Raw genomic sequence first — 16,546 nt, forward strand, 5'->3', positions numbered from 1 at the left:
GGAGTTGGCGTCTCACTGATGGAGGAAGTAACTGGAACTAATGTTCTTCAGGGAAGAAATCTAAACCCTAGGCTGTTATCAGTCTGTCTGCAGGTCTTCCCTTCATAGCCTAGGGAGACAGAAGGCAAAGAGCAGCCTGTGTGGCAATGAAACTAAACTGAACTCAATGGATAAGATAGCTCCAGGATTGCTGAGGCATGTGATGGTTATTGTACCTGCCACTTGACCAAGCTAAGAGATACGTGGGGAGCTGGTAAGATAGTTCTGAGTGTTTCTGGGAGGGTGTTTCTGAAGGGAATTAGCAACCAGAAGAAGAAAGTGAAGGGGCTGACCCTCATCTGTGTGGTGCGCAGCAGCCAGTTCACTGAGGACCTAAAGAGAACAGAAAGGTGACCAGAGAATGACTGAACACTCCCTCTGCCTGAGCCACAGGTTCCATCTCCTATGCTTGGATAGCAGAGCTCAACAACAGTTTTGCTCTTTCAGAACATGGATGGGAAATCATGGGGCTTCTTGTCTCCCATAATAGCAAGGGCCAGTTGCCTTTGTAAATCTATAGGCTGTCCTGTGTTTCTCTGAAGAACCTGACCAGTAGAGGAAGACATCCCTGAAACAGCAGAGTCGTCATTAGGGACATAGTTATCAACCGTTCTACACAACTGTGAAATCATTGGTAAAGAGAGAAAAATACGCAGAAGGAAGCAAGGTGAAGAAAGCAGAGAAAACATTTCCAAAACAAGAAAGACTTAACAAAATCAATAATCTGAGTGCCAACTGATTTCTGATTAAACCAATTTTGCAGAACGTTTAAAGTGATGGTACCATAAATGAAACAATAACTTTCATTTTAATGGGCAAAGGCCATGTGCAGAGGAAAACAATGGAAGAACAGAGGTACATAAAAGGAATCATCTAGAACACTTGAAATATAAAAATAGGCTTGTTTTTAAAAGTCTGTCTGTGAGTCCCGTCCAGACTGGATACAGAGAAACAGTACACTAATTAGAGGGGAGTGATGAAGGGTTCCCCAGAACATGGCCTAGACAAAACACTCAAAATCTGTATGTGCACACATTGTGTGCAACAAAGTGACTGTAGATAACAAGAATGTGGTGTGTATATTTCGGAAATATGGCTCAGCAAATAAATACTCTTGCTACCAAGCCTGATAAACTGAATTCAATCCCCAGGACCCAAATGGTAGGACAGAATCCATTCCTTCAAGTTGTCCTCTGGCCTCCACACATGCATGACACCCACCCCAAATACACACATGAATGCAAAATAATGTTAATTTTTTAAAATTTAAAATGAAGTATTTTGAAGTTTTTCACTATAGAGAATTTATAAATATTTCAGGGAATAAATGATTAATGTGATTTAAATATTGCACCCATTAAACATCAGAAAGTATCCCATAATTAAGGATAGCTCATGTTGTTATATAGAAGTTTAAAGTACATTTAAGGGGCTGGAGAGATGACTCAGCTGTTAAGAGCATATATTACTCCTGCAGAGGACTCACGACTGGTTCAGGTGGCTCACAATGGCCTCCAACTCCAGGGAATATGATATCTCTAGCCTCTAAGCACATCTTCACTTATAAGCACATGCCCACACAAAGATACACACAGTTAAAAAGTGTCTTAACAGAAAAAAAAAATCATTTAAAAGCAAATTTAAACTTAAAACATATATACCTATATACATGCACATAATTCTTCCACACAGCCCTTAAAAGATATAAAGCCTACATAAAGAAATTCATAGACTCATTTCCCAGAATTTTAGTAAAATGAACGAACATTTGGGGAATGGCAAAGAGTAATCTTTGTGAGGTTGTGAACCACAAGTCTCCCTGACTGAAGAAAGACACGGAATCATAAAGTCTCTTAGTCTAAGTCTCCATTTAGATTCATCATAGTGAAACTCTGAAACTACACAAAGAGAAAATATTGCAAGGTGCAAGACAGAAATGGGAACTTACATACAAGGAAACAGCAGTTGGGTGCTTAGCATGTTTTTTATTAGCCCCAAAAGAGGCACAAGGCAGGACTATTGGCTACAAAATGCCAAGAAAAAATAACCATCAGGTTAGAATGACACACTGAACTAAATCACCCTTTAGCAATGGGAGTGATATGAAGGCATTGGAAGACATACGAAGTGAAGATTGCTGGGCTGAGGGTAACTCAGGTACTGCACTTGCCTAGTGTGCATGTGACCCTATGTTAGGCCCAGCACTACAGACAACACACACATCCCTACTCCCTAAATATATATATATATATATATATATATATATGTGTGTGTGTGTGTGTGTGTGTATGTACATATGTATGTGTGTAGGTATGTATGTATATGTGTATATATATGAATATGTATATATATATATATTATATGTATATACATATATATTATTCATGGAGAAAATGAGCATCTGGAATTGGTAGAATATCAACTTCTATGAAGAGTTAAAAATATAAAGCCCAAAATTTTTTACATAAAAGGTAAAGTTATTGTTGTTTATAATTATAGCAAAAAAAAAAATAGCTGGCAGTGAGTGTGTTGGATGGATATTTGAAGACTTCCAGGCCAGCTCAGTCAAAACTGTACAGAGGGAAGGCTCTGGGGAAGGGCACTTCCCAGTAGGAATTCAGTGAGGATGGGGTAGGGGTGAGATGCAAGGAGATGATTAAATATGACAAGAAAATAAAAGCAATCAGGGAGAGACCTTTTCAGCCATAAATAAATTTCAATTATCATGGCAAAGGGCATTAGTGAATTTGTGTGGCAGATTACAAAACCAAATGCACATAGTCAAATTTGATATATACAAGGTAAACAAACCCCAAATCGTAAAAACCATAATATACATCTCTCCATAGCTAGGAGCTAGTTAACAAGACAAAAATGATGAATGTAAGAGTTGAACAATATCACTAAAAATGAGCTAGTTAACATATTTAGCATACTGCATCCAAGAACTAAAGGACTGCATATTCGTGTCTGTACACCTACTGCCTTTACCATTGAGCAAGTCCTTAAAATTTTTGAAACTATGGGAATCCTATTTTCTAACTACAAGAAAGTTAAACTAGAAATCAATCACATAAAAACTAAACCTAGCCAGGTGCTGGTAGCACACATCTTTGATCCCAACACTTCAGAGGCAGAGACAGATAGATCTCTGTGAGTTCAAGGCCAGGGGTCTACAGTGTGAGTTTCAGGACAGCCAGGGCTACACAGAGAAACCCTGTCTTGAAAAACCAAAAATAATAAATAGATAAAAATAAAACTATTGCCCTAAATATTTAAAGTTATATCCTAGTCTGATACACTGTTTGAGAGTTGAGCAGCAGAGACTCCCATTGTAAGAGCCAGAGATGTGGACGACACCAAGAACACAGCGCCTTCCAGACACATGATGGATACACATATGAACTCACAGAGTCTGTGATGACATGCGAAAGACCTCACAGGTGCAAACCAGACAAAACCCCAGTACGGAAAGGGGGAGTGGACACCCTGACACCTGCTAGGAAGAAGAGAATTGGTTTCTCCAAAGAAGTGACACCGGGCACATCAACCACACTCCGGGACAGACGTCATGCTCGGGAATAGCTATCACAGCAGCACCCCATGTTTTCCGAGTGCTTTTTGTTTTGTTTTGTTTTAGTATTAATTTTTGTCTTACTGGTTTCCTTTTGTTTGTCTGTTTTGATTGTCAAGATGTGTTGTTCTAGAAAGACAATGAAAAAACATGAAGTTAGGGGGAAGTTAGAGATGGGAAAGGAATATATTCAAAATATATTGTATGAAAAACTTTCAATAAAAAAGTTAAAAGAGTTGAAAATCCCAATAAAAGTTGAAAAGTATTTTGAAATTATGAACACAGCATTTCAAAACTTAAGAAGAAAGTCTACTAGAGATGTACCCAAAGAAAAGTTTGTAATCTTACATGGATGTACTAGAAAATACAAAGACCAAAATTTTGATGTTGCAAGCATGTGTCTCCAGAAGCAAGAGCCAAGGGCAAATTAAACCCAAAGGCAATAAAATGAAGAAAGTGAAAAATATAAAAATATAAATGAATAAAATATAAAGCAAAAGTGTAACTCACTGGAGTTACTTGAAAATTCTAAGGAAATTATATATTAAGATTAACCCTGAAAAATAAACCACAGAGAATGAGGAACAAAAAGGAGACAACTCATTCTATAGGAAAAATATAATTGGATGCTATTATTATGAGCAGGTTTTTTATAATAAATAAGAAAACTGGGTTAAATGTCCATTTTTCAAGGCACTATTTGCAAAGGAGACACTAGAAAACAAAAAAATAAGTCCAGCCTCACTTCTATCCCAAAGCCCTTCCCATCCCTTCAGAGGTGAGCTCTTTGTAATATTTAGGGAATTCATAGTAGAATCTTACACAACTCTTCCAGGAAATGGAAAAGAGAGCGAACATTACCCATTCACCCTTCAAGGCTGAACAAGGTCATTTTACCCAGAAGGAAGTTGTAGATGGGCCAAACTTCCTTATAAACACAGATTTACAAAGAAAGGAGTGGCTGGGGAGGGATGGAGGGAGGGAAAGAGTAGAAGGGGGGGAAGGAGGAAAAAGGGGGAGGGGGAGGGAGGGATATGCCAAACAAATCTAAAGCCAGAACAAGGCAATAAGGATAAACTATGTCAAAACGGAGTTTTATTCTGAGAATACTAGGGTGGCTTAACATTTGCATATGTGAAGCATAAGGCGTTTATACCAATTCCCTTTCTTGCTGTTTTGGAAACAGTACCTGAAAGAAAACCCTGAAGGGAAAAGGGTTTTCTCTGGCTGTTTAAGGGAAGGACAGCTCAGGAGTGGTGGGAGAGCAGGGCTGTCTGTTCATATCCACTGAAAACACCCTGGGCAGAAACCCTGCTCTAACCCCAAAGTCCTTGCTCCCAGAAACCTACTTTCTCCAGCAAGGCCTCACCTCATAAAGGTTCCACAGCCTCCTAAAACAGTGCCACTGTCTGGAGTCAAATGTTCAAATACATGAGCCTGTGGGAGACATGACACTCTCAAAACATAGTGATGTTAGTGTTTAATTTCCTAGCCTTACTGAGTTAAAGTCATATATAAAAATATCAGTGTTCTAAGGAAACACATACATGTTCATGGGTAAGAGGACATAATGATCTCTGTTTAAAAATTAAGTGATTTGAGCATGTGTAAGTATAAATTAGGTAGAACAAATTAAGCAAAATGTAAACAACTAGTAAATCTATGTAAAAGGTCACATGAGTTCTTTGTACAAATCTTCAGTTGTGTGTGCGTGTGTGTGTTTGTGTGTGTGTGTGTGTTTTATGCATGTCTGTCTGTTCATGGGTGGGGGGTGCACCCACATGTGAAGACCAGACACAAACCTCAGATATCATTTCTCAGGGGCAGTTCTCTTTACTTTTTTTTAAATTTTCATTGATGTACTTCACATGTCTGGGTGTTTTGTATGCATACATATATGTGTACCACATATCTGCCTGTGCCCACAGAGGCCAGAAAGCAGCATTCATTCCCCAGAACTGGAGTCACAGAAGGTTGTGAGTTGCTACATGGGGCCTCTGGAAGGGCAACCAGTGCTCTTAACCATCTTGATTTTTTTTTTATTTTATTTATACTTTGATTTTTTTAGCCAAAGATCATGGGCTCGCTGATTAGAGTAGGATGGCTGGCCAGCTAGCCCCAGGGACCCACCTGTCTCCTCTGCCTCCAGCGCTGAATTACAAACTCATGCCTCCACGCCCAGTTCGTTCATGTGTTTGCTGTTTTGTTTTTTGTTTTTAACATGGGTCCTAGCGGTTAAACCCAGGAGTTCGTGCTTACATATCTAGCTCTTTACTGACTGAATTGTCTCCTAGGCCCAGATCCTCAACTTTGTTTGCATTGTAAATTTCATCAAGATGAAATGTTATAAGGAAAAATATAATACATCAAATAAATAAAATAAAAGGGAAATTAAATGACCACTTCAGAAAATGCAGAAAACAAGCTGATAAAAACACACCTTCATGACAAAAACTCTTGGTAAACTAGACATAAATGGACACTACTCAAAATAGCAACCAAAAAGAGAAAAGGAGGGAGGGAAGGAGAGAGAGAGAGAGAAAGAGAGAGAGAGAGAGAACGCTTGATGGGAAATGTTCCCCTCTGCAGTAAGGAATGCAGACTTCCTACCAGTTAACACACCCCATATGACCTCCCCTCCCGGAGGAGAACCACACCCACCTTCCGGAAGCAAGCACACTCACTTCCGAGACAGCTTTCTTAGTCCTCAAAAAAAGGCTGGAGCTGAGGGAGCTGCTCTCCTTGGGTGATTTGACCTTAGATGAACTGCTGCAGCTCTCTAATGGTGGGCCAGGTGAAGGAATGGACGGGGTCCTAGCTGATAGGAATCAAGCAGGAAGAACAAGACTCTCCTTTAATATTTCTGAAGATTGGCCTCAGTCAGCTTGCTAGCACTAGAGCAAATTCCAGAGATAAGGAACTTAGAAAAGGAAAAGCTTTGGAGGTTGGCCCCATTGCCTCCGAGAAGATCATGATGACTGTGTATGGAGGAGCGAAACTGCCCACTCTGTGGTTTGGAAGTAAGGGGGAGAAGACAGGAGCCCACAGATGAGGTCAGAGAAGCTTCTGTCTGGAACAGGTGACATTTAATGCAAAGACTCTAACTGGTTAGCATGCTGAAGCAAGTGATTATTGGGTGTCCAGGGAAGGGCAGATAATCTGCATTTAAAAAGAAAAATAAAGGCATGGGAAGACATCCCATGGTCTACAGAGGGGGTGTTAGACTTCATTAGTGTTAGAGGGAATACTGGCAGCACAAGGAAACATGCTTCACACCTGCAAGAGTGGCTGAAAGAAAAGAAAGGAAGAGTTCCAAGTGTTAACAGGGCTGTCACATGTTGCTGGAGACTGTTTTCCATCCCCATGTAGTGTGGGGGCATGTCAAAGTTTTGTGCATGACCACAATGTTTGCGTCCCTTGAGGTGTCCAGCAGTCCTGTAGCTTTCTACTCTATCGAGTTTCTCTGTGGGTCACCCATGTCTTACTCCTTGGATTAGAGATGTGTTTTGTTTGTTGTTTTTACTACATACTGGGTTCTTATCTTCTCTGTGGGTGGCCATGATGATCAATGTTACCAACTTGACTGGATCTAGAATTGACTATCAGAGAAGCTACTAGGCTTCTCATGTCAGTTTAACTGACATGAGAAGACTCACCTTAGGCACACCGTACCTTTCTTCATACCTTCCTTCGGCAGGCCAAATACAAGGAAGTTTGAGAAACAGCAGCAACAAATTGTCCCTTGCCTTTTTGCCTTCACATAGCGCTGGCAAATACATCTACTCAATTTGCATCTTGCTGCTGCTGCCATTCTTTGTTGGTGTTGGTCTTCCAGCATGAACTGAAGACCAGTGGCTCTCTCTAGCAGTCCTTCAGGTCTCCAGCACCAGACTTGGACTAGCCTCACAGACTGAATAGTTATAGCCTCTCTCCAGTGTGAGAGCAGCCACTGTTGGACTACTAGACCATGTAAGTCGACACAGAAAACCTCCTTTTAATATACATTCACTCTTTCAGCTCTGTGCCTTTAGAGGAGCTGGCTAATAGTTACTTTTAACTCTGTGTCTGTGCTCTAAAGACCATGAAAAGTGATTCTTACAAGCATGTGTGTCTTACAAGTATAAAGTATCTCCAAAAAGATACGTAAGAAAGTGTTCCTGGAGGCCACTGCTAAGGAGAGAAAGCAAAGCTAAAGTATGAAATGACCCCCACAAGCTAACATCTTTGAACTTTACTCCCTAGTTGATGGCACTGTTTTAGGAGGTGGGGGAACCTTTAGGAGGCAGAGCCTACATGGAGGAAGTGTGTCACTAGAGGGTATGCCATGAGCCAGAACCAGCCCTCTCTCCTTTAAGATGTTGCTGTCAGATACTCTGTCACCAGAATGAGAAAAGGTGACTAAGATTAGAGGGTGGATGCGTGCAGAATACACTTCGCTTTGCATTTGTTTGCATTCTCGTTGCATTCTTTGTTGCTGTTCTTTACTTATTATTTATTTGTGTTAAAACTTGAAGACCAAGGAAAGGCGCCATACCACCTACAATAACTAAACAATGATAGCTTTTTCTCTAATCATGCTCCACAATAACAGCAATGGGAAGGAAATGGGTAAGATGGACGGCCAGCTGTAGTCAGAGATTCCACCATGTGACCCAAGCCTCCCAGTCCTCAGCTCAGGAACTCTGTCCTCACACTCTAACCACAGTCTTGTTGAGCTCAGACTACCAGCCTTGTCATCCAACACGCCCCCTTCCTCTTGTGTTAACCCTGTTAAGTTACCCCCACCACCATCAGTACCTCCAGCTGATGAATGGAGCTCCTACAAAGTCTAACAGCCTCAATGATGATTCTCGGTAGTGCCCACCTCCTACAGCAGAGGTGAGGGGACCTCACTTCCCAGTGAATACCAAAAAGCTAAGGCAATCCTGACACAGTGTCTCCTGCTCGCTGTGAATGGAGTCAGCCCCCATGTTGTGAACTGCTCTGTGCAGAGACCCACATCGGCAGGAACTGATGTCACCTGCCAGCATCCTGAGCCTGAGATGGACAGCTCCATGCTGGGAGTCCTGAACTACCAAGACTGTGTGGATCGTAAATGTTTGCCGTTTTCAACCTACCACATAACAGGGCAAGAGAAAGGCTATTCGGGATTTCTCTAAAAATGTATCGTTTACCTGTCTGGACAAGAGGCCAGACAGGTCACCAACCAGGACTGGAGGCTGGGATTCTGTGATGTTCAAAATAACAAAACAAATGAACAAACAAACAAACAAACAGCAGGTTCCTCGGTAATGCATCTTTTTGGTTAAATGGATGGGTCTTTTTGGCAGACAGACTCTGAAAGCTGAAATGGACCTTATAGATTTAGATAAGGAGGCTCGAGCTTCAAGGAACATTTTCTGAAGGTCATGAGACTTCCTTCCCATCAGCCCTAGCACAGCAGCTGTCACATAGTAGGAACTCAATAAGCAACTGTCAGGGGAAGGGAAGAGCAGTTGGAAGAGAGGCCATAACTCTTTAAGGTCATGGTGCAGGCAAAACCCAGATGTGATCCTTAGCTGTGGAGCCTGGGCAGGTCCCTCACTTCCCACCTCACCCACTCAGATGTCAAACAGGACAAAAACACTTCCCATATCCTAGAGACATGGTGGAATTGGAACGAGAGTGCACATGGGAAATTACTTCTTAGAGTGGAAAGGGTGCATCCTTTTTCTCTTATTTCTAACATGTATGGTCAGCCACACCAGCTTAGAAAACTTCCCCACCCCCACACATGGGAAAGGGCCAGTGCTGGGAAAATAACTATTTAGAGGCAGGAAATGTTTGGGTCCTTATCTTACAGCATTAACTAAACAAACTTGGATGAAAGTCAAGTGCAAGTTACAGCACAAACTATCCTTGACTTACAATGGTTTGAGTTAGGATGTTTGCACTTTCTGGTAATGCACATTAAGCCCTTGGGTCTTTTCCTGGGTTCAAAGCATGTAGTATGACCGTCTTCCGGTCAGCCTCACTATCGTAAAAGTGAACCTCAGACATCTTCCAGGACACAGTACATTCACTGTGTAGCTGAATAAGCTATGATAGTCCAAAGGCTAGGTGTGTGTCAAATGCACTTCCAGCTTTCAGTCTGTCCATCAGGATGTGTCACTACAGTAACTCAGGGAGCATCAACTTGTAAAGTATTGAATATGGCACAATTACAATATCATGAAGCTATGTATAATGTAATGAAGAGATCACCAAGAGCTAAAGTCCTATAAAAACTAAGCTGTGGGGTACTATGAAGTACACATAAAACTGCCACATACATGAACAAGTGTACACATACATGCCATGAATTCAGAGAACATAAGAGCAGTTCATGCATTACTTCCTAACAGTGGTTGCTTCTGGAGAAGGAAATGGAATTAGGGGTCAGTGTGGCATTTTAACCTCTCTCTCTTTCTCTCTCCCTCTCTCTCTCTCACACACACACACGCATATACACACATATTAGACTTGCTAGTTGTCTTTTAAATAAGCAACCATTAACTTAGAATTTTAAAGGCAAAAATATTTTAAATTTGAATGTAAAGAAGAAAACCACTGGCTGGTGAGATGACTCAGATGCTAACGGTGCCTGTCACCAAGCCTGAAAGCATCAGCTGGGTCCCTAGAACCACTTTAGTGTAGGAGAACAGAGTCCCCAGGGTTATCTCTTTGTCTTTACCAGTGAGCCATGGCCCCCAGAACCCCCCTACACACACACACACACAAATACATCAGTGTGTGGGGGTTCTTTAGAGGAGGTTGTAGTGAGATAGTCCTTCTGTGGCATTGACCACGCCCATTGGGGGTGAGAATAGAACCACCAGCCGCCTCTCGCTGGTAAGACCACGTGGAAATACATAGAAATGGGTTAATAATTAACACAGAGCTAGCCGATAAGAAACTAGTAACCGGCCAACAGGATTATATCATATACAGAGTCTCTGTGTGTTAATTGGGGCTGGCGCGGCGGCGGGACAAGACCAGGTGGTGGGCAGAAAACCCATACTCCTTACAAATGGCGCCCACGTGGCTAATAAGAACTTCCACTTAAAATTTAACAAAAGCTTAAAGAAGGGTTTTAGAAACAAAAGAACAGAGACAAGCAAGGTTTCTTGGTAGCAGCATTTTTCTTGGTTGAACTCTGCAACTCTGTGTTGCAAGAGGCAAGCAGATATTCGCACAGCTCCTTTAAGGGAATGTTCCTGACTCAGCATAAGCGGCAAAAAGCCGCAAGGCTTTTAAAAAGCACTACTAACAATTTATCGGTGTGTATGAGAGCTTGCAATGACAATGACCACATCTCCAAGCCGGCAGCATGCAGACCAAAGCAATGAGTGCTGGTGGTAAAATAGCCGCGGCCATCTTTGCTAAACCACGGCTGACACAGCTATGATTTTCATTTTAACGATATTGTTGTTTACCAGATAAAAGACTCGCGGCCAGAAAAAGATAAAGATTTACAGTAAAGACAGATTCATATTCAGAAAAACATCTAAAGGTATCAAATACAGAGTCTCTGTGCATTATTTGGGGCTGGCACGGCGGCGGGACAAGACCAGGCGGCGGGCAGAAAAACCAAACTCCCTACAGGAGGTACTGGGGGTGTGTGGTGGTTTGAAAGGAAATGGCCCGGAAGGGAATGGAACTATTAGGAGGTGTGGCCTGGTAGGAGTGGAAGTGGCCTTGTTGGAGGAAGTGTGTCACCATGGGGGCAGGCTTTGAGGTGTCTTCTCAAGCTTCAGTCAGTGTGATTGATAATCAACTTCCTGCTGCCTTCTGGTCAAGATGTAGCCAGCTCCATGTCTGTCTGCAGACTTCCAGGCTCCCCATTATGATGGTAATGGACTGAACCTCTGAAACTGTAAGCCATTACCTCAATTAAATATTTTCTTTTTATAAAGTTGCCATGGTCATGGTGTCTTTTCACAGCAATAGAAACTCTAAGACAGGATTGAACCCAGGTACCCCCCAAACGGTGGGCAAGAATTCTGCCAATCTATTACTTTCCAGCCAATAAATGTTTTTAAAGAGAAGAAAAACATTAAGAGTAGGTGCATGGTGACATATGAGAAAGAAAATCCTGTGTGAGCATTTAAAAGTTTAAAACAATGATAACACAGAGTTTTTCTGTAATCAATGACATTAAGAGATCTGTATGTAAAAACATATCATTAAATTAAAAGGTAAGCAAAAACTGGACAACCCAGAAACAAATGTGATCAGGGTTTGAATCCTACTGGTGGTTCTCAACTTTCTTAATGTTGCGACCCTTTAATACATTTTTTTTTTCATGTTGTGGTGCCCTCCAGCCACAAAATTATTTTCATTGCTACTTCATAGCTGTAATTTTGATATTGTTATGAATCATAATTTAATATCTGGCATGCGACCCCTATGAATGGGTCGTTCGACCCCCCAGTTGAGAAGCGCTGCTTTATATTGTAAATGTAAAACAGTAGTCCTTACCCTCCAGGCCCTAGGACTCTTTGAAAGAGTGTATTTGAAAAGGTCACTTCCTGGCCTCAGTTTACAGACATAAAACAAGCACAGAGATGGCAAGCCACAGGCTCAAAAGCTTCTGCCCTCCCATGCCCTAAATCTCCGTCACAACCAGGTCCGGAGGTTGAGGGCAGTGTCTAGTGTATTGCCTACACTGGGACTTCCAAACCTGCTGGAAATTTTCATTCAGATCCCTCTGTGAGGGTGAACTGAGCTCTGCTTGCAAAAGGAGAAGTCGTGGCACAGGGTGGCAAGGTTTCCACACCCAGGAAGGCCTCCGGATCATCCGGGAAGCCAGGGCCTGCTCATATTTTTAGCTAATGACTTCACCATGGAGAGCCCACCATAGCCCCAGGTTCCTCTAACTGGATGCCATAGGGATGCCCAATCCCTCCTCCCTCGGGAAAGTGAAATGGAGAAGGGAGGGGACTTCTCCAAATGAGTTGGTTAACCCTCCTAGGCTATACGAAAGGGGTCTCTCCAGGTTCCTCCTAAACACAGGCCACACCCATTAGCATTAGCAGCAGACCAAGGCTGCCTGTCTTGAGAGGCTCGAAGTCCCTTTATGCTGGGGAGGACTCCCACAGGGCCATGGAAGACTCCTGATGATGGCAGGCTGTGGAATAAGGGGGAATCCTGTGCTGCATGCTGACTTTAGACAAGAGTGGAAAGTTTCCCTTCTGTTTTTGTATTTTGATTTGTGGTTCAGCTAGGCGACTGCCCCACCACAAACCTAATCCCCAGCCGCCCCCCCCCCAAAAAAAATAGTTATTTTTAAAGAGAACTTTAGATGAATGTACAAATAAAAGTTTGTATCCCTTCAAATACTCATTTAACGGTCAGTGACCATTAGTAGGCAGAAAATAAGGGCCTGGGAGTTCACCACAACTGGTTCATCCAGGGTCCATCCCTTGCTCACCAGGGAGCAGGTTCCTTAAAAAAGATACTGCCTGGCTGGAAAAAAGCACTATCTAGAATCAGTGGCTCTAGTTTAGACACAGCCTGGCCGCTAACAAGACCCGCTCATGTTTTTACCTCCGGGATGCTGTGAGGATTAAAAAAAAAAAAAAAAAAAAAAAAAAAAAAAAAAGATGCTGTGGTCCAAGGCCCCAAACATTGGTGTTTGAGGCACCTTAAACAGTCTAATCTCCCTCCCTTCCTCCCTTCAATCTTTTCATCCTCAGACTTTGCTACCAGTTCCATCTGCTAGTGAACCTGTGTGCCTGTCCTCTATCCCAAATTCATAGTGAAGCCTTTGTCCTCCAAGTGAAAGGATGCAAAGATGGGGGAGGGGATCTTAAGCTTAGAGCAAGTCCTGGAGGAGGCACTGATAAATGGGATTGATATCTTTAGAAGACACATAAACACTAAACGTGGCAGCAGCTCATGCCTGAAATTCCAGCATTTGAGAGGCTGAGGCAGGAGTACTGTATGTTTTAAGCTAGCCTGAGCTATTCAGTGAAGTTCAGGCTAGCCTGAGCTATTCAAGGAGATGCCTTCTTCAAAAACAAACTAGGAAGGGGGAACAGGAGAAAAGGAAAAGGAAAATTACACGCAAACACACACACACATGTGGGTACACAATTATTAAACAGCCACCTACGAAGGCTGGCAGGGTTTGCACCAGGCACTGGATCTGCCAGCTACTTAACCTTGAACTTCCCAGCCTTTGGAACTGTGGAAAAAATGGTGTTTGAAGCAGCCAGCCTTCTGTTACAGTAGCCCAAGCTGACCTAGACGCCTTCTCACAAGCTCAAGTCCAACAATACATAAAGACAGAGCTCAGACCATAATGTACTAGAGAAAAGAAACTCAAAATGGAGTTTGTTATTGTAAAAACAGCAAAGTTTGTCCTGAGGGACAAATTTACCCCCAGGAAGCCATGCCCATTTACCTCATACATTATGTTGCCATTTTTTTTTTTTCTATTATCTGTTTATTGTTTTGTTGAGACAGGGTCTCATTGTAGCTCAGGCTGGCCTTGAACTCACTGTGTAGCCCAGGATGGTGTTGAGGTCATATCCTCCTCTGCCTCACCTGCTCAAGTGCTGGTATTACATACATGAGCCTCTATCCTAGTGCCTGGTGTATTTTGGCTCTTTTCATGCCGGGAACTGAAATTTGAGTAGTCATGACAAAGACCTTTTCATCTTAAATTGGTATCTAAGGTATGGTCCCCCAAACCCAAAATACTATCTAGCTCTTTCTAGAAGTCTGCCAGGCTGTGCTCACTATCAAACCTACTCCATCCTAAATGCCCACATACCTAGGGTTAAGTGCTGAAAATTAACTTTATTAGCTTTAGAGTCAGCTAAGGTTTACAAGGCATGACAGTTGTGGCTGAGATGGGAATGAGTCTGGAGGCTGGAAGCAAGGCCAACTCTGGGTGGCCTCTGGCCTGACTGTAAAAAGAAAACTGGAGCCTGAAATAAGGCTTTTTAAAGTAAATAAATCTGGTTAGGAATTCAGCTTAGTGGTAGAGTGCCTGCCTAGCATGCTCAGAGTACCTGAGTTACAGCCCCAGATCTGCAATAAGTTAACTCACTTATCACACTGAAATAAAGCTAAAAGTGTGTTTAAATTCAAGACAGCAAAAGTGGAATCAGAAATAGCAGTAATGGGCTGTGATCTTGTCCTTAATCTGTCACCAATTAGGTGCATAATTGGGGCAATCACTTCATTTCCTCGAGTTGTTACTTTATTTACAAAATAAGAAGCTCATCCATTTATTGAAACTCCCAGGCTCCTCCTGTGGGGAGCTTGCCACTCCAGACAGGAACATTTGGGTTCTGGAGTCTCTTAAGAACTTAGCCTGGAGTTCAAGGTGAAATTAGAATGTCTGGCGATGCCCTAGACAGCCTTGCCGAGGTGTGCAGGAGAACTGGGAATTCACATTCAAAGTGCTTGTTGGCTCTACTGCATTTTAATGATATTCGTCATGGTCATAATTTATCACCACCCCGCTTTCCAAATAGATAGATTAGTGTAAGCTGGTACATCCAGCGAGTTTCTCCCATCTGCAGAGGGAGGAGGCACCCGACAGCTGCGGATGGGACCTTCAACTTGAATTATGTAACAGTAGCAGAGAAAGGCAGATAGGCTTTCTGAATCATGCTTCTTGAAACTAGCATTACCAAGAGTTACTCTGCCCTAAACTCTCGCCATACACAGCAAAGGCGGCTTTGTCCCCAGGGCAGTTAATCCACATAGGGATCTTGTAGGCATTGCCAGCGAGCTTGGGGTAATTGAGACCCGACAGAAGATAAATCCTGCAGAATCAGGACCACTTTCTCTCTCCAAAGCCCTAAAGTGAGGACCAGCCTTCCAAAAACTCAAGCTCCTAAGCTTGTTTATCCCCTTTTGTGGCAGAGTCCGCCATCCTGGACCGCAGAGCCTGCTCCTCCCCCCTGTAGTACTCATTCACAGCAGAGACCCCAATTGGCAGCCCAGGCTGCATGGACCGCGCTCAAATAACACCCAGATGAAAACTGCAGCTGATGGCCGGCCTTTCCGGTCAGTGGCTGCTGCGTACAGCTCTCTCCTGGCCTCCTGAAGTTCAAATGCCAGCCCGATTTCGCCCTGGAAGCGTCCCAGCCCAAACATGGAACAAAAGTTCCCTCTGACAGGCCTGTTTGGGTTCCAGAGTATGTTTTTATGCTTGTTGGCAAATCGAAGCGTCACCAGCAACAATAACAACACTGTCTCCCCTCCACTGAAGCGACTTCATTTCTCCACATTTGTTCCAGAGCTGGAGCTGGACAGATGAATAATGTACGCTAAGGGGCTGGCCCAAGTCCTGAGGGGCTGGCCCAAGTCCTGACCTCCTGCCTCTGAGAGCAAACAGAGGTGACACACAGGCTCCTTTGAACTAACTCTCATTGCTTGATTTTAAACGGAAAAGGAAGAAAGCGGCAGGAGCTTAACTTATGTGATCACTCAAGGCTTTTTGTTTTTCTTCCTTTCTTCTTCGGTTTTATTATTTATTTGTTTATTATTTGTTTGTTTTTATGGCTTTCATTTATCTTCAGTAAAAGAGGACCTTCAGCCCTCTACTGGTGCCCCAAATGAAGCCAGTTTCTCAATGATTGAGATTACCCTGACATCTTGTGGCCATATTGGGGATATGCAGGTCTAGACAAACCCGACCCTCAACAGAGCTACGGAAAATGAAAGGTTCTCTGAAAATGTTGCAACAGCATTTTGTTTAAGCCATCTCAGGAAGTCATATAACATTTCTAAGGAAAAACACAGACAGGAGCGTATTTAAGCACAAAGCACCCATTTGTCTCTCTCATTTGAACAAACCACTTCGTTTTGTGGCTGCTTTCTATGTAGTTCATGATAGATATGGCTATTACACTTTTCTGAGGTTCACATAAAATAAGGCAAATAAAAAGTAAC

This window comes from Phodopus roborovskii, unplaced genomic scaffold (assembly GCF_943737965.1).
Source record: "Phodopus roborovskii unplaced genomic scaffold, PHOROB, whole genome shotgun sequence".
NCBI lineage: Eukaryota > Metazoa > Chordata > Mammalia > Rodentia > Cricetidae > Phodopus > Phodopus roborovskii.